Here is a 20,027-nt window from a genome sequence, read left to right on the forward strand (position 1 = left end):
GTTCGAGATATTGGACACTATGCAAACTCCCCTCATCTTGGCTGAAACCTCCACATACCAGAAGAGACTTGCAGTGTTGCGCATGACGCCATGACTGCAAACAGATCCTGATAGATTACAAAGATTTTTTACAGGTATTGCATGCCTTCCTGGTGAATATCGTCTTGAAGTAGATTAGCGTGTGAGGGCGACTAAACATCTTCCGAGGGAAGTTCCAGCTGCCCTCATGTCTAGCCTGAAAGACAAGATAGAGGAGCTTGAAAAGATGGGAGTAATTAAGAAAGTGGCAACTCCGACAGACTGGATTAGCAGTATGGTAGCACTGAAAAAACCTGGAAAGTTGAGAGTGTGTTTAGATCCAAAGAACGTCAATAAAGCTTTGAAGAGATCTCACTACCCTATGCCAACCATTGAAGAGATTCTGCCTCAACTTGCCAAGGCAAATGTCTTTATTACCTTTGATGCAACGGATGGATACTGGCAAGTGAAGTTGGATGAAAGCAGCAGCTTTCTTACTACTTTCTGGATGCCATTTGGGAGGTACAGATATTGCGCATTCCATTTGGCATTTCTACTGCTCTGGAAGAGTACCAGTACCGACAGCATGAGATAGTCAATAAAATAAAAGCAAAATACTGCGGATGCTGGAAATCTGAAATAAAAACAAGAAATGCTGGAACCACTCAGCAGGTCTGGCAGCATCTGTGAAAAGAGAAGCAGAGTTAACGTTTCGGGTCAGTGACCCTTCATCGGAATTGACAAATATTAGAAAAGTCACAGGTTATAAGCAAGTGAGGTGGGGGTGGGGCAAGAGATAACAAAGGAGGTCTAGATTGGACCAGGCCACATAGCTGACCAAAAAGTCACGGAGCAAAGGCAAACAATATGTTAATGGTGTGTTGAAAGACAAAGCATTAGTACAGATTAGGTGTTAATACACTGAATATTGAACAGCAGCAAGTGCAAACCTGAAAAAAAACTGAGCAAACTAAGATGAAATGAAATAAATGCAAAAAAAAAATTGTAAAAGATGTAAAAAAGAATGTAAAAAAAGGAAGAAAAAATAACTAAAAATGAAAGTAAAATGGGGGGCTGTCATGCTCTGAAATTATTGAACTCAATGTTCAGTCCGGCAGGCTGTAGTGTGCCTAATCGGTAGATGAGATGCTGTTTCTCGAGCTTGCATTGATGTTCACTAGAACACTGCAGCAATCCCAGGACAGAGATGTGAGCATGAGAACAGGGGGGAGTGTTGAAATGGCAAGCAACCAGAAGCTCAGGGTCCTGCTTGCGGACTGAGCGGAGATGTTCCGCAAAGCGGTCACCCAGTCTGCGCTTGGTCTCCCCAATGTAGAGGAGACCACACTGTGAGCAGCGAATACAGTATACTACATTGAAAGAAGTACAAGTAAATCGCTGCTTCACCTGAAAGGAGTGTTTGGGGCCTGGGATAGTGAGGAGAGAGGAGGTAAATGGGCAGGTATTACACCTCCTGCGATTGCAGGGGAAGGTGCCATGGGACGGGGACGAGGTGGTGGGGGTAATGGAGGAGTGGACCAGGATGTCGTTGAGGGAATGATCCCTTCGGAATGCTGACAGGGGAAGGAAGGGGAAGATGCGACTGGTAGTGGCATCACGCTGGAGGTGGCGGAAATGGCGGAGGATGATCCTTTGGATATGGAGGCTGGTGGGGTGAAAAGTGAGGACAAGGGGAACCCTGTCACAGTTCTGGGAGGGAGGGGAAGGGGTTAGGGTAGAGGTGCGGGGAATGGGCTGGACACGGTTGAGGGCCCTGTCAACCACAGTGGGGGGAAATCCTCGGTTGAGGAAAAAGGAGGTCATATCAGAAGCACCGTCATGGAAGGTAGCATCATCAGAACAGATGCGTCAGAGACGGAGAAACTGGGAGAATGGAATGGAGTCCTTACAGGAGGTAGGGTGTGAAGAAGTGTAGTCGAGGTAACTGTGGGAGTCGGTGGGCTTATAATGGATATTAGTAGACAACCTATCCCCAGAGATGGAGACAGAGAAGTCGAGGAAGGGAAGGGAAGTGGCAGAGATTGTCAATGGTTGAACAGGAATGGAAGCAATTGTAGATGATCTTCTAGTCTATGGATTTGGACATATGATGGAAGACGCCATCGCAGACCATGATCGTAATCTAGTGAGACTGCTAGAGAGAGCTCGCCAGATGCACCTGAAGCTGCACAACAAAACGTTGCAGCTGAAGAAGACTGAAGTCAGGTACATTAGGACATGTACTAACAGCTAAAGGACTTCGCCCTCATTCTGATAAGGTGCGAGCTGCAGCAGAGACGCAGCAACCAACAGATGTGAAGGCAGTTCAATGATTTGTTGGATTTGTGAACTACCCAGCTAAGTCTTTGCCCAGTCTGTTGTCAGAGTGTGAACCTCTATGCAAGCTCACTGCAAAGGATATTTATGGTATTGTGGCACAGAATGAGAAGCAGCTTTCACCCACATCAAACAAATAGTGATTATAGCGCTAGTAGTGAGTACTATGATGTCAACGAGGAAGTCACCCTGATGCCAGTTAAACAGGACTTGGAGCCACCCTCATGCAGCAAGGACAAACAGTTGCGTTTGCATCCAGAGCATTAATGCAAACTGAATGACGCTATGCACAGATTGAAAAAGTGTGTCTGGCTATTGTTTTTGCTTTTGAGCCTTTCAACCAGTACCTGTTTGGGAGAGAGAAAGTGATGGTAGAGTCTGACCACAAGCCACTTCAAAGCATCTTTCTCAAACCACTTCTATCAGCTCCCAATATATTTGCAAAGGATGCAGAGATATCACCTCGAAGAGAAATAGAAATAAGAGAAGCAGATGTACATCGCCGAAATGCTGTGGAGAGCTGCACTCCTTTTGATGCAAGTACAGAGTGTGGAATCTTCCAGATTCAACAAGAAGCAACAGCATGACATGGTCTGGGAGTCATCAATCCAGCAGAGACATTGAATCTAACAGACAAGTAAGTGTCTTGCTCAGATCAAACAAACTACACGACGAGATGCAACTCTTCAAGTGCTACAGGAAGTTGTGATGAAAGGATGGCCTGAAACGATCAAGGCCATCCTGTTGCTGTAATATAGTATTGAGCATACAGAGATGAAGTGACTGTCCAAGATGGCATCTTGTACAAAAGGACTAGGGTCATTATCCCTAAAGAGATAAGAAAGGAGATATCCCCATCCTCAATGATGGAGAAGCCTAGCACATCAGTGCAAAAGGAAAGGCTGAAGTATTTGCAACCATGTTTATCCAGAAGTGCCGAGTGGATGATCCATCTCGGCCTCCTTCTGAGGCCCCCAGCATCATAGATGCCAGTCTTCAGCCAATTTGATTAATTCCACATGATATTAAGACACAGCTGAAGGCATTGGATACTGCAAAGGCTATGGGTCCTGACAATATCCCAGCTGTATTACTGAAGACTTGTGCTGAAGAACTAGCCACGCACCTAGCTAAGGGGTCACAGTACAGCTACAACACTGGCATCTACCCGAAAATGCGGAACATTGCCCAGCTACGTCCTGTCCACAAAAAGCAGGACAAATCCAACCCACCCAATTTCCACCCCATCAGTTTGCTCCTGATCATCAGCAAAGTAATGGAAGATGTCATCGACAGTGCTTTCATGCGCCATTTAAACAGCAACAGCCTGGTCACTGATGCTCAGTTTGGGTTCTGCCAGGGCTGCTCTGTTCCTGACCACATTAGAGCCTAGGTCCAAAATGGACAAAAGAGCTGAACACGAGGTGAGGTGAGAGTGATTGCCCTTGATATCAAGGCAGAATTTGACCGTGTGGCATCAAGGAGCCCTAGCCAAATTGAAATCAATGGGAATCGGGTGAAAACTCTCCATTGGTTGCAGCCAAACCTAGCACAAAGGGAGATTATTGTAGTTGTTGCAGGCCAATCATTGCTGCAGGAGTTCCTCAGGGTAGTGTCCTAGGCCCAACCATCTTCCGCTGCTTCACATTCCCTCCATCAGAAGGACAGAAGTGTTAAATTCCAGAAAGCTTGTTGTGGACGGATAATGCTAGAGCCTATCTTTACTCAGTTTCACATTTATTGTACAGAGTAAAAGGATCACAAACATGTAGCTCCTCACTCAAACCCTCCACCAGTCTCCTTATAAGTGCTCAAGTAAGACCCCAGCTAACACCCTCCACCTGCATATAAATAAACAATCAATACACAATTAACAGATTCCCTTCTTTCTTTTATAATAAAACTTAGATTAAAATGCTAAACAACATTTCAAAATGAATCCATATTATGTACAAAGTATTAATAGGCTGAAAGAACATTTCAAAATAAAATTGTTGGTACCCCCAACAATCGGATAGCTGATGCATTTATCCATTTAAGTTTGGAGATTTCCTTTCTCTCCAGCATTTGTTTCAATATAGCAAGGTCAATACATAGTCTTTTTTCACCCACACTTTCGGCTGAATTTTACCAGGTGGCTCCATTACAAGGCTGGGGTGGATCGCGCCCCCTGATGACATGCATGGGGCGCGGTCTGTTCCCGGCAATGGTGTCTGGCGCCACTGTGCAGGTGCCAGCGCCATTTTTAAAGGACTTCCAGCCCTTCAATGTAATCTGAATTTTTTTTAAAACCTGATTATAAAAAATTGAATAAAATTATCACGACTCTTTACCACCCACCCCTGTCAAAGACCTTAACATTTATTACTTGCCCTCTCCCCACAAAAAAAACTTAGCTTGCGATCCCGGCCTTCCCCCCCCCCACCCCTCCTCCAAAGTTAATCAACTATGAACTTTACATCACTCCCTAGACCGGTCAAAAAGGTTTGACCCCGGCTCTGCCCCACTCCTGCCATGAAAACTTACCTCCTCCCCTCTCCCCACCATTGTTCCACCATGCTTCACTGGTCGGAGATCAGACGGCGGGGGAGTGCCGGTCACTGACTGTAATATTGGAGCAGGACGGCAGGCGAGACAAGGTAAGTAATTATTTATTCTTTAACATCCATTAACATATTTTAATTCCGGCCACATCACCGAGCGGCGGGGGGTCTGCCATGAGGCCTCGCCGCTGCTGGTAATATGGGCCGGGGCCTTCCCGGCATCGAGGCCTGTGGCGTGCCTCTCCCAGAGGCATTTTCCGGGCCCCCCGCCATGACCTCCGATGTCGGGGGGCCAGTAAAATTCAGCCCTTTTTATAGAGTGTATTTTGTCCCACAGAGAATGATTATCCACATAACATTCTATGGGTATCCTATCTTCAGCATGTCCCTTGTTCAGAATTTCAGCTAAAATATTTGACAAATAAAACCCATGTCCAGTGCCTCCACAAGACCCAATGTTTCTGTAGCTAAAGTACTTTTAATGACTTTTTTTATTTTCTTAACTTCCCAAGCTAAAAGACAACATTTCCCATTTTCACCCATCAGAAATATTATGAAACCAGCTGCACTTGAATACACATCAGAAAGATTAGCATGTGAAACATCACTAAAAATGACAAGCTTCATGTTCTGGAACTTCAGCATACATTTTTGCAGATTGATTTTTTAAATGTTTTATTCGCCCTTAAACATTCTCAATTTCCGGGTGTTTCATCAGCGTACTTAGCTCCAGCACATCAAAACTAGCGTCAGGTCTAGTCTGAGTGCACACCCAATTTAATTGACCAATCAAGCTTTGCAATTGCTCAGTCCCTGCTTTAGATATATCATCATCTTTCTGTGATGACCTAGCATGATAAACCAGGATGGGAGTAACGCTCTCTAAATAGGATTGTTGAGTTAAAGTTATTCCAAACTTAGTCTGCTTAATATCGAAACCAATATATTGAAAGGCCCCACAAACCTCCCAATCTTAAATTGACTCCCACTCTTAAATTCTGCACTAATCTTAATGATAACATATTTCTCAAAATCCACAGTACGACCCCATAAGAAATCATCAATATGCATCATGGTGATAGAGAGATACAGCACTGAAACAGGCCCTTTGGCCCACTGAGTCTGTGCTGACCAACAAACACCTATTTATACTAATCCTACATTCCCTACCACCTACCTACACGAGGGGCAATTTACAATAGCCGATTTACCTATCACCTGCAAGTCTTTGGCTGTGGGAGGAAACCGGAGCACCCAGTGGAAACCCATGCGGTCACAGGAAGAACTTGCAAACTCCGCACAGGCAGTACCCAGAGCCGAACCTGGGTCGCTGGAGCTGTGAGGCTGCGGTGCTAACCACTGCGCCACTGTGCCGCCCTGAAAATTTCCCTTTATGATACCAATAAAGCATGGCAGGATCTGCTTTTAGTTGAACACAACCAATTTTCAGCCAAACGGATCCCCTTGAGAAATACCACACCCTGGAAGCATCATTAAGGCCAGGGATGCATTTGTTCAGTTTCCATAATTTTTCTTCTGTATCTGCTGCCTCTTGAGGTGGTTTCAGAAACACATCTCTCTGAAAAGTATCACCCTGCAGAAATGCAGCTTTTATGTCAATAGATCTACACTCCCATGAATATTTGGCCAAAAGAGCTAAAAAGATTTTCAAGATTACTTTTCTAACTGTGGGAGAGTCCACTCTAACATCAGTATCACCCAGTCTCTCTTCAAAACACCTTGCAACTAGCCTTGCTTTTGCCTTTTAAGACCCATCGTGAAGGACTTTTTCAGTACAAATCCATCTATGTGACAAGGTTGGCTGCCCCCTATCTGGTACCTCAGAACAAACACCAAACTCTCTCCAATTTTCTTATTCCTTTTGTTTTGCTTCTTTTATTAGTTAATCCTCAAGTTTATTGGCAGCCACTGAAACTTCACAGTCATGAAGACTTCTGCTTCTAGTTTTATTCTGAGATTGCTTTCCAGACTTTGTTTCATTGTGAAATCTGTTCACACTTCTTCTTTTGGGCCTCCTTATCTCGAGAGACAATGGATACGCGCCTGGAGGTGGTCAGTGGTTTGTGAAGCAGCGCCTGGAGTGGCTATAAAGGCCAATTCTGGAGTGACAGGCTCTTCCACAGGTGCTGCAGAGAAATTTGTTTGTTGGGGCTGTTGCACAGTTGGCTCTCCCCTTGCGCCTCTGTCTTTTTTCCTGCCAACTACTAAGTCTCTTCGACTCGCCACAATTTAGCCCTGTCTTTATGGCTGCCCGCCAGCTCTGGCGAATGCTGGCAACTGACTCCCACGACTTGTGATCAATGTCACACGATTTCATGTCGCGTTTGCAGACGTCTTTATAACGGAGACATGGACGGCCGGTGGGTCTGATACCAGTGGCGAGCTCGCTGTACAATGTGTCTTTGGGGATCCTGCCATCTTCCATGCGGCTCACATGGCCAAGCCATCTCAAGCGCCGCTGACTCAGTAGTGTGTATAAGCTGGGGGTGTTGGCCGCTTCAAGGACTTCTGTGTTGGAGATATAGTCCTGCCACCTGTTCACACTATGGCCTCTATTAGCACTATGATGTCTTTCAGCACTACTGCTATAAGATCTCCCCTGCGCAACATCAGAGGCTCCTTCTCCAGTATGGGATTGTTTCCTGACACAAGAGTCACTTCCAGACTCACTATTAGAACTTGCACTGCGCTTTCCTACTCTCCAATTTTCACCTTATTCTGCCAGTCCATGGACCTTGCTTCCCGACCATCATCTTGAATATTCAACCGATATTTAAACTTGCCAGTAGATTTTCCTGCAAGTTCCACAATTGTTGCATCTCTCCATTTATTGGATCCCTCTGGAATATATGTTACCCGAGTACCTTTTTTTTCTATTCGTTCATGGGATGTGGGTTTCGCTGGCTATGCCAGCATTTATTGCCCTTCCCTAATTGCCCTTGAGAAGATGGTGATGAGCTGCCTTCTTGAACCGCTGCAGTCCTTGGGGTGTATGTACACCAACAGTGCTGTTAGGAAGGGAGTTTCAGGATTCAGACTGAGTGACAGTGAAGGAACAGCAGTATAGTTCCAAGTCAGGATGGTGTGTGGCTTGGAAGGGAACTTGCAGAAGGTGGTGTTCCCATGCATCTGCTGCCCTTTTCTTGCTAGGTGGTAGAGGTCACGGGTTTGGAAGGTGCTGTTGAAGGAGTCTTGGTGAGTTGCTGCAGTGCATCTTGGAGATGGCACACACTGCTGCCACTGTGTATCGGTGGTGAAGGGAGTGAACGTTGAATATGGGGTGCCAATCAAGCAGGCTTCTTTGGCCTGGATGGTGTCAAGCTTCTTGAATGTTGTTGGAGCTGCACCTATCCAGGCCAGTGGAGAGTATTTCATCACACTCCTGATTTGTGTCTTGTAGGTGGTGGACAGGCTTTGGGGAGACAGGAGGTGAGTTAATTTGACACAAAATTCCTAGCCCCTGACCTGCTCTTGTTGCCACAGTATCTATGTGTCTGGTCCAATTCAGCTTCTGGTCAATGGTAATCCCCAGGATGTTGATAGTGGGGGATTTAACAATTGTAATGCCATTGAACATCAAGGGGAGATGGTTAGATTTTCTCTTGTTTGAGATAGTCATGCCTGGCACTTGTGTGGTACAAATGTTACTTGCCACTTATCAGCCAAGTCTGAATGTTGTCCAGGTCTTACTGCATCTGAACACGTACTGCTGCGGTATCGGAGGAGTCACAAATGGTGCTGAACATTGTGCAATCATCAGCGAACATTCCTACTTCTGACCTTATGATGGAGGGAAGGTCATTGATGAAGCAGCTGCAGATGGTTGGGCCTAGCACAGTATCCTGAGGAACCTCTGCAGTGATATAGACATAGAGTCATACAGCACTGAAACAGACCCTTCAGCCCACCAAGTCTGTGCTGACCATCAACCACCCATTTATACTAATCCTACATTAATCCCATACCACATCCCCACCTTCCCTCAATTCTCCTACCACCTACCTACACTAGGGGCAATTTACAATGGCCAATTTACCTAACAACCTGCAAGTCTTTGGCTGTGGGGGAAAACCAGAGCACCCAGCGGAAACCCACGCGGTCACAGGGAGAACTTGCAAACTCCGCACAGGCAATACCCAGAACCGAACCCGGGTTGCTGGAGCTGTGAGGCTGCGGTGCTAACCACTGCGCCACTGTGCCGCCTCAACAATCACAGCCATCTTCCTTTGTGTGAGGTTTGACTCCAGCCAGTGGTGAGCTTTCCTCCTGATTCCTATTGACTCCAGTTTTGCTCGGGCACCTTGATGCCATACTTGGCCAAATGCTGCCTTGATGTCAAGCGCAGTCAGTCTCACCTCACCTCTGGAGTTCATGTTCCATGTTTGGACAAAGGTTGTAATGTGGTGAGGAGCTGGGTGGCCCTGGCAGAACCCAAACTGAACATCACTGATCAGGTTATTGCTGAACAAGTGCCATTTGATAGCACTGTCGACGACCACTTCCATCACTTTGCTGCTGATCGAGAGTAGACTGATAGGGTGGTAATTGGAAGGGTTGGATTTGTCCTACGTTTTGTGGACAGGACATACCTGGGCAATTGTCCACATTGCCAGTGTTGTAACAGTACTGGAACAGCTTGGCTAGGGGCAATTGTCCTTTGGATGCGTTAGCTCTTTCTTGAGTGTCATGATCGCTCACATTACTATCCAACCCTTGATCTACTTCATTCTGTTCCTCATGACCTTCATCACAAAACACATGAGCATTTGAAGTACAAGGTGCCTCGTTTCCCTCCATCAGCTGCTCAGATCTGAGATTTTATAATCAACCCGATTAATCGTGAGGAATGAACCTTAACAGTATGCCTTCCATGCTTGATAACTACTGTCTTACTATCATGACCTAATACCTTATCAGGGTCCTTCCATTCCCAATGACCCTCTTTTTTAGATTCCACCAATCTCCTGAATTGAATTCTGCATCAGATGGCCTTATACTTTACCTCAGAGACCTCCGAACTTTCTGAGAGACCTCAGCTTTGATGAAAGCCCATCTCCCTGCATGAAAAGCATTCAAATGTGCAGCAAAAATGGAACTAATTGTAGTACCTTCTATAGCAGGAGGACTGTCACACTGTACAGAAGACAATTTCAGATTCCGCCCATCGACCAATTGATAGGGACTATATCCCCCAACCATCTGAAGCAAATTCTTTGCATGAACTGCCCATACCAGGTTGTCAAATTGCAGTTTGGTTGGTCAACTAAGATTCTATGCAGCATTTCATCAATCACTGCGTGATTCCTTTTACAGAGTCCATTGCTGAAAGAACTTTCAGCTGCAGTATTCATAACCATAATCTTCATGTTTTCACACATGTCTCTGAACTCGTCGTAAGCAAATTCCCTTCCATTATCAGTCAGAAACTTAGCTGGTGTCCCAAGTCCGGTCCCTATCCATTTCGCTATAATTTTGTCTGCAATCACACTTTTGTCTTTGTTATTTATTATTATAGAAAGACTAAATCTAGTTGCTATGTCTATAAAATGTAGAATGAAAATATTCTTGTCTTTGTTCCATAGCTTTAAATCCATGGCAGCTACCTCATTAAAGTCATGTGCCAATGGAAGGCTTACAATAGGACCTGATGGTGTCCTCTCATACTTTTTACAGATTTCACACTTTTCACTAATCTCTTCCATTATCCTCAGATACTCTTCATCAATCATACCTGCATCCTTTAGCAGTGCTTTTAATCTTTGACAAGAAGGGTGAGCAAATGTTCTGTGTACCATCAAGACAATTTGCTTTTTATCTCTCTGATTCTTGTCACTTGATGTCATTAATACTTTATAACCCTCCTACTAGAAACATCAGGTTTTGTTAAGGGGATACAATAATTCCCTGACTGGGTAAACTGAAAATTGACTGACTTTCCAAAAACAATTGCCTTATCATGCTCCATATCAAGTTTCACCTGTGCCTTTTTCATTGAAGGTTTACTCAATAGTAAATGTATCTCACTCGAGATTACATCAGTATTGATAACGTGGCTTACTCCAGCTACTTTACATGGAATTACTACTCTCTTCAGTGACTTCAATGTGTTGTCATCACCAAACCTAAAGCTGGTAGTACTTTTAGATTCCTTAACCTTGTTTTGATCCTCTCTACTGAGTGAATCCAGATAACATTGTAACCAATCTGTTCCACATACAGTCGATGTACAATTACTATCTAATACAGCACAGCTGAATGAGTCCACAACTAACACGTTCATCACAGGACTAAAACTCCATGTGATTAGTACAATTCATTCAAATTCATCAGTATCTTCCTCTTCTGCCTCAGAATTCTCTGTGGCATGTGTCTTTTCGAGGACTCTGCCCCTCTGCTTTGGGCAGTTCATTGTATAATGATATTTTGAGTCACACCTGAAGCACCTATTAACTGTTCCTCAGGCATTCCTGGGATTCATTCCTATGATTGCTGTTCCAATTCTGTCTTCCACTGTAATAGTCAGACCTGCTAAAGGTGCCTTCATCTTCATTCTTCCTGTCTTTAACTCTTCCATTGTACTTATGCCTGCATCCAGTATCTGGACTATTTCAAAATCTAGTAAACATTGAGTCCTCCATTCTTTGTGTCACCACAGAATACCGTGTTTGTTCTACCAGGGCTGCAGGAAACAATTGTTTCCCCATGAATTCTTTAAGGCAGCAGACATCTGATCTAACAGGAAGTCTTTTTTCCAAAAACCAAACCCCAGTCAGAACCAAAAGCCTGTCTATATGCGACACCCTAGCACAATTTAGCAATTTAAATGCTAGCACTGAACCAGGGATTTCCAAATTGAATTTCCTCAATCTTCTATACAGTCTGTTAAAGTCCATGTTATATTCCTCCATTGAATAACCATCTGTTTTCCAATATCTATCAAAGTCTGACCATGCCTCATACGCATTAAACAGGTCATTTTTCTTATAAATTTTATTGAAAAATTCTGACAGAAGATCTAAAACTTCATCAGTATCCAACTGATGAGCATCCAGTTCACAAAACACTTTACTTCTGAATTTACTTTTGGTCGGAAGTGACAACTCCAAGGCCAAACCTTGTTTCCTCTTTGGTAGGGACGTAACCCTTGTCCACATATCCACTTCATTCTTCCACTGGTCATTTGGTTCAGGCTCAGAGAAGATTGTTGGGTAATCATACCCTGACAATTTATACTTGCTTTTTGCCATATTTTCCACAACTGCCAGTGAGATTTTAATTTTCTATATAAAAACAATTTTCCTAGATTCCAACCTTCAGCTTTAGGCAACCATCCTGTGCTACCATGTTAAATTCCAGAAAGGTTGTTGTGGAACGATAATGCTGGAGCCTATCTTCAGTTAGGTTCACATTTATTATACAAAGTGTTATGATCCAGGTGGGAGGAGTGCACTGTTAATTCAGTCCCACTTCTCCACAGGCCACAACATATATTTAAATGTTCCCACTTACTGAAACAGTCAATCATATACTCTATTTTCCCCCAGAATAAAGCACACCAACCAGATTTCTTCAATAAACAACAAAATTATCCATTTATTATAAACCAAGTCTGAACCAATAATGAAGTAACATACACACAAATTGCAATATTAAAGCCCCTTATTTATCCTACCTCTCACACACACACATACACAACCGGTTAACCAGGAAATATTAAAGGGATTTTTGTTTACAGCTGTTACAAAAAAAAAAGAATAAAAAAACACTTAGGCTGACAAGAAGGTATGGAAAGATGTCCATTGTGTTGATAAGGCATCCCAAATGCGAATAGGTGGCTGTCACTAGGATTTTCCCAGAATAGTTCCTTCCAGGTGATGTTGAAGATCAGTTTGGGTAGGCTTTCAAAGAGATGCAGCAACAGGAGGTTTTGGTTAGATCTTACAGCAGAGATGTAGCAATAAATGTTTCTTCAAATACTGGAGGAAATAGCAAACACCCTTGATGCAGGATTTCATTTCAAGAGAAAGAGCTGAGCTGGCTGGATCTTCTTCTGTTCTCCTGGCAGGCAAGAAGCAACTGGCTTTTAGAATAGTTCAAATTGAAACTAAAACCTTTTCCCGAAACAAGCCTCATGACAACCATAAATCTTGGCTTGTCACTTCTTTTTAAACATCTTTCCAAGGCAAAACAACCCCTGCTGGGTTTTTATTTGAAAACAGGTGCCTTCCAGTAAGACTTATTTACAGTTCAACTCTCAGTCCAAACCTTCCAGTAACTGTTTACAGTTCCAGCATCAATGGAATCCCTTTTCCGTTTTAAAATATAAGTTCTCAAATTTTAACAAAAGAAAGGAAGCCCTCGTAACACCTCTGCCCTTGGAGATATGAAACGCCATTTTTAAATGTGTTTCATTGCAATGTATAAAAAAACAGAAGTTGAAAACTATTTAAAATACATTTTTCACCCTCATCCCCATTCACTCTTTCCCTGTAGTTAATACAACTTTGCATTGTGCCAGCTTTGTACTCATATAACTCAAAGTTAAATTCACGATAAAGCATCTGCAGTAACATTATTTTTGCCTACAATGTGGACAATCTTTAAGTGATATGGCTGTAATAGTAAATTCCATTGGAATATTCTGGCATTCTGGGTTTTAAATTTTTCCACAAAGGTTATCCAAATCAGCCAATTGCAACCTTCCAAACAGAGCCCTCTCCTCCCCCCCCCCCACCCCCAGTTGCTCCAAGTGTTCCTTCCAAGTGTCACTATAGACCAGCACATCAACAAGGTAAACTACACAGTTAGGAACACTGTCCACCCTGGGTTCACGAATCTCAGCGAAGTTTCTGAAGCATTTTTTAGCCCAAATGGCATCACTAGGCACTGGAAAAAAATGTCCAATGTGATAAAGGCTGATATTTCATTAGCTCGGGGTGTTAAAGGAGCTTGCCAGCATCCCTTTAACAAATCTATCTTTGTAAGAAACATGACACTGCCCACTCTGTCAATACAGTCTTCCAAGCAAGAGATTGGGTAGGAGTCTGCCTTTGTTACAGCATTAACTTTTCTGTAGTCTATGCAAAGTTTAGTTGAATCATCAGGTTTAGGCACTAATACAATTGGTGAAATCCAGCTGTTTTGACTGTTCAATTAGGTGGTTTTCTCGCATTTATTGGTTTCTGCTTTTATCTGGGTCTGTTTCCCTGCACTTAAGCAGTAAGGTTGCTGTTTTATAGGAACAGATTCCTCTACATCCACATCATATTTGGCTAAGGTTGTACATCCTGTCTTATTCCTACAGACTGTTTTATATGCTGTGAGTAGCCTTGTTAGATCTTCTCAATGGTTTGCATCTAAGTATGAAAGCATAGTGTCCAATATTCCTAGCAATTCAGTATTAGCTAACCGGATAGTAGGAGTTTCAATTTGAGAATTGTCTAGGCCTCCTTCTGCCTCATCCTTACTATCCCTTTCATTCTTTACTGTCCCTACTACCTGACATACCTGTGCTTGCTTATCCTCCTCCCGGTGATAATATTGTTTTATCGTATTGATATGACACAATCAATCCTTTTTCCAGTAATCTGGGGTATCAATCAAATAATTTACCTGACCAGTTCTCTTGACCACTTTATATGGACCACTGAACTGTGCTTTTAATGGTTCATCCTGTAAACGTGAAATACTAACACTTAATCCCCTGTTTGAAATGTGCGGGTCTTAGCATGCTTGTCTGCCCATTTCTTCATAGTTGTTTGGGAAGCTTTAAGGTGTTCCCAAGCCACTTTACAAGCTCCTGAGAGCCGTTCCTGGAACACAGATACATAATCTGGCACAGAAGATTCAACCCTCTGTTCTAATAATCTTTCTTTAATTAATTTTAGAGGTCCTCTTATCTCATGTCCGTACACTAATTTAAAAGGATTTAAACCTATAGACACATTAGGTGAATCTCTAGTGGCAAACAAAAGAAAGTCTAGCCCTTTATCCCAATCATGGGGATGTTCATGACAGTGTAACCTGATCATTGTTTTGAGGGTCTGATGGTACCTTTCTAAAGCAACCTGTGCCTGTTGGTGGTAGGCTGAAGACTTTACCTGTGTTATACCCAAATTACCCATAACTTCTTGAAGTATTTCAGACCTAAAATTGGAACTTTGATGAGACTGAATTTCAATTGGTAATCCATGGGCTGAATTTTACCGACTTCCCTGACGTGGGAGGTCGTGGCAGGGGCGCCCGGAAAATACTTCCGGGAGAGGCCCGCCACACTCCTCGATGCCGGAAAGGCCCCACCCCATTTTAGCGGTGGCGGCAGGACCTCGGACCGCCCCCCCCCCCCCGCCACTGTGTTGCGACACCCATATTACCATATGTAAAGCGCTGCTTATTTTGTCTGATTATGCATCCCGCTGCCTGTCGCTCTACAGTTCTGCATTTTATGCTGAACGGGCGGCTGTCACGTGCCATCTCATTCACGAATGAGAAAAGCCAATGGGACATCAGAAGTAGGAGTACTCACTTACACTGCAGCTAAGTCTGGATATACTGCAGTCTCAACTCTGCACACTTGAAGGGAGGTGGGAGTGGGGATGGGATTACTGGTGTCTCAACTCTGCGTACTTTAAGGGAGGTGGGAGGGAAGATGGGATTACCGGGATCTCAACTCTGCACACTTGAAGGGAGGTGGGAGTGGGGATGGGATTACTGGTGTCTCAACTCTGCATACTTTAAGGGAGGTGGGAGGGAAGATGGGATTACAGGGGTCTCAACTCTGCATACTTGAGGGGAGGTGGGAGGGGCGATGGGATTACTGGGGTCTCAACTCTGCATACTTGAAGGGAGGTGGGGGGGGGGGATAGCATTACTGGGTGCACAGCTCTGCAGACATGAAGGGAGGTACTGTGTACCCTCCCTCCTTAAACAGTGGCTGTTCTGCACCAGTGTTTGTTTGTGTGAGTGAAGGAGCAATGGAACTCCAGTTACCATGTGTGTGGGGAGGGTTCCAGAAACGGTAGGCATGTAAAGGTTATTTGGCTGGTGGGCCAATCAATGCAGCTGTTACAATCTTAATGCAGTCATGCTGTGCCACTTTTAGTGGGAAATAAGACGGGCAATGCCATGCCACACCACATAGTTGATGCATGAAAGCACCTGATGTACCAGTCAACATCAATGGCTGCCCTGTTAGGAACTTTGAAGAAGTGAAGGAACTGAGCTTAATTGCAACTTGGTAGGTGGGTATGGTTCATCCCATGTAATTTGATCCTCTTCTAGTGAGGATCCATATGCGCTGCAGGCAAAACCAGCGGGCAGGTGCAACTCACGTAGAGGCCCCCAAGGAGAGCTCACCACTGCAGATTGCCGCGCATCTACAGGTCCCGCATGACATACCTGCAGATGTCTAAGCGCCAGTGTCAGAGGCAACTGCAGTTGTCCAGAGAGGCAGTGACACATCTCTGTGCCCTGCTCAATGATGACCTGCAGCTCTTGGGCTTTGGTGGACATCCTATGCCTGTGTCCCTCAAAGTGACAGCAGCTCTTAACTTTTATGCCTCTGCATTATTTCAGGGGCCGATTGGAGACCTTTATGGGGTCACTCAGTCAGCAATGCACTGCTGCATCAGGGAGGTCACTGATGCTCTGTACCAGAGGGTCAATGACATTGTCAATTTCAGGTCTGACCCTGAGAGCCAACCCCAGAGGGCCATCGGTTTCGGCTCCATCGCAGGATTCCTACAGGTGCAAGAGGTCATAGACTGAACCCATGTGGCCATCAAGGCTCTCGCCAGGCAACTAGCTGCATAAGTAAACTGTAAGGGCTTCCACTCGCTCAACGTACAGTTAATATGTGATCACCGTAAGCGCTTTATGCCAATCTGTGCCCACTTTCCAGGCAGCTGCCATGACACCTTCATTCTGTCACAGTCCCAGCTGGCGCTGCTTCACACTGAACTGGCTCAGATGGAGGGGTGGCTTCTTGGAGACAAGGGCTACTCCTTGCAGACATTGCTCCTGACACCAGTGAGCCACCCGGCACTGCTGCAAAGCAGAGATATAACGCCAATCACGGAGCTACAGGAACCACCATTGAGCAGGTGATAGGCATTCTGAAAATGCGCTTCCGCTGCCTGCATAGATTGGGTGGTGCCCTGCAGTACAAGCTGGAAAGGGTAGCTCATATCGTTGCGGTTTGCTGTGCTCTGCACAACTACGCATTCAATAGGGGGGAGGCCTTGCAGTATGAGCAGGACTCCTCCATGGACGATGAGGACGCTGAGGACGCAGTAGGAAAGCCGCACGGGAGGACAGAGAACATCCAGGCGCCACATATAGGGAAAGCAAGAGATGCACGGCAACACCTTATTGATCAAAGGTTCTCCACGTCATAGGAACCACCATGGGCTCTGCAAGCCCATCAATGGCTGCCCTGTTAGGAACTTTGAAGAAGTGAAGGAACTGAGTTTAATTGCAACTTGGTAGGTGGGTATGGTTCATCCTATATAATTTGATCCTCTTCTAGTGAGGATCCATATGCGCCGCAGGCAAAACCAGTAGGCAGGTGCAACCCACATAGAGGCCACATAGCACCCTCATTCACCTGTTGTGCAGCAGTCCACATCTGCAACATCTTTGCATCCACCATTACTGGCAGCAGCAGACTGAGCCATTGTCCATGTTACTGCATCCGTGGAGATGCACATGAGTATTACTGGCATGGCAATGATGTTATTCCATACATTGGCAGTTCTGAAAGACCAATGATGAAATGATCGGTACATGCTGGCAAACTTCATTCACATAGTAAAGGCAACACACATGTTAGTGAATAAGATTTAGAGATTGAACTTTGTACAGTGTTGTGTCACCCGTGCAGACCCATTTGCGTCACGGTGGTTTTTGGAAACGCTTGCGGATGCTCCTTTGCGGTGCCGCTTCTGCGCTAGCAGCCTGATTAGAGGAAGGCTGCTGATCAGATTGCATTTTGGCTATGGATGACTTTGGTGGTTGTCCTCTGTGCACACGGGGCCTGGAGGGCCCTGGCTGGCTGGGGGAATGATCATTCATCCTCTTCTGGTATTGGACCCTTTGGTGCCGGATGGCTCCATGGCTACTTACCTCCTCTGCCACCTTCAGCCAGGCTGCCTTGGTCAGGCGGGAGGGCCTCTTCGTGCCATCGCTGGAGAAAAGGATTTCCCGCCTTGCTCGCACAGCCTGGAGGAGAGTGAGATGGGAGGCATCGCTGAACCGTGGGCCACCCTGGAGCGCTCCTCTTCCATCTTCGGTTTTTGGCCTGTTCCTTTATATGCAAAGGTTATTCCACAGTGTAACTGCTCTAACTTCTGGCTGTAAGTTTTTTTTTCACATGTTTTAAAGCTAATGCACGGCTAGTGAGGAAATCTGTGCTGTTGTCATGGTTTTTCATGTCTGACAAATAGACACAGATATACATGTTCACATACACTTTGCTTCTGCACCAGTTGATCATAATTATTGATGTTGTATTTCAGGTTTGCAATGCAGCTAGAAGAGAAACATAATTTCCTGGTTCTTTAAGAGATAGTTTCAATTCCAGTTTCATTTCTTTTCACTTAACAGTTAGCTACGAAATGAATACAGGTTACAAACGCATATTAGTCTGTGGCTTGTCACATTCAGGAAATTAAAATCCCATAGTATGGAAATATTATTAAATGATGCTATTATTTTTGAGAGTGTATTTGCCTTTTATGATACAATTCAGTCTCACTTTCCGGTGTGTGCAAAAGTAAGATTTATCACCCAAGTGCAGCAAGTCTACAGGATCAAGGGCTAAATTTTACCAGCCCCTCGGCACCATGGGTCACAGCAGGGGGGCCCGTAAAATTCTGCGGGGAGAGGCCCGCCATGACCCCTGATGTCAAGAAGTGCCCGCCGCATATTACTGGCAGCGGGGGGACCTTGGTGCGCCTGCCCTCACCGCTTGGCGGCGGGGCCTTCATCTAAATATTTAAATTAACAAAGATTAGAGGCAAATAAACTTACCTGCTGGCGGCAGCTGTCCCACACTGATTTTACAACCGCCGAACGCAACTCGTGCGCCTTCGTAACTCCATACAGAGTTCTGAAGCGAGACACTGTTGGGTAGGGGGGAGGAGTAAAATTATCAGGGTGGGAGGTGGGGGGATGTGTGGAAAACCTTTTTCATTGTGTTTGGGGATGGTGGGAAGGGGTTTAGGGTCAAAGGGAATAAAGTTCAGGGGGAAAGGTCGTTACTGCTAACTTTTTTTGGGGGTGGATAGGCCAAAAAAGTGACTGTATGTGCATTGGGGGGTTGGGTGAGGGGACTGCAGGTGTGGACAAATCTTTATTTAAATTATTAAAGAATCGGTTCCTTTAATCATTTAAATGTCCTCTAAGGGCTGGAAGCCCTTAGAAATGGCACCGGCGCCTGTGCGGTGGCACCGGACACAATTGCCTAGGACGCGGTGGCCGCCCCCTCTACGTCATCAGGGGCAGCTGCTCCACCCCATCTATTTAAATGAGCCCTCATGTGTAATATCACGGGGGCACTGTGGTGGCACTTCTGTGTCAGCAGAGCACGGCGTGATTTTATTTATTTTATTGATAGATACAGCACTGAAACAGGCCCTTCGGCCCACCGAGTCTGTGCTGACCAACAAACACCCATTTATACTAACCCTACATTAATCCCATATTCTCTACCACATCCCCACCATTCTCCTACCACTTACCTACACTAGGGGCAATTTACAATGGCCAATTTACCTATTAACCTGCAAGTCTTTTGGAGGTGGGAGGAAACCGGAGCACCCAGCGGAAACCCACGCAGAACTTGCAAACTCCGCACAGGCAGTCCCCAGAACTGAACCCGGGTCGCTGGAGCTGTGAGGCTGCGGTGCTAACCACTGCGCCACTGTGCCGCAATAGATAGATAGATAGAATTCAGCCCCAAATGTTACACTTAAGTGGAAGAAGAAGATCTCAACTGCACAGGGCACTGGGACAAAGCAGAGTAAATATGTGGCAGAAAAGCAGAAAGCGCTGGAGCAACTGGCAGCATTTGTGAAGAGAAAAGCAGATTTAACTTTCAGATTGCAAGCA

The 20,027-nt window shown here is 45.0% G+C and overlaps 1 protein-coding gene across 2 annotated transcripts in view; it reads left to right on the forward strand.

Annotated features, from left to right (window-relative positions):
- Nucleotides 1-20,027, forward strand: part of agbl4 (AGBL carboxypeptidase 4) — a 1,307,642-nt gene that overhangs the window by 456,257 nt on the left and 831,358 nt on the right. The window lies entirely within an intron of this gene.

The sequence above is a fragment of the Heterodontus francisci genome, chromosome 8 (assembly GCF_036365525.1).
Source record: "Heterodontus francisci isolate sHetFra1 chromosome 8, sHetFra1.hap1, whole genome shotgun sequence".
NCBI classification, from domain to species: Eukaryota; Metazoa; Chordata; class Chondrichthyes; order Heterodontiformes; family Heterodontidae; genus Heterodontus; species Heterodontus francisci.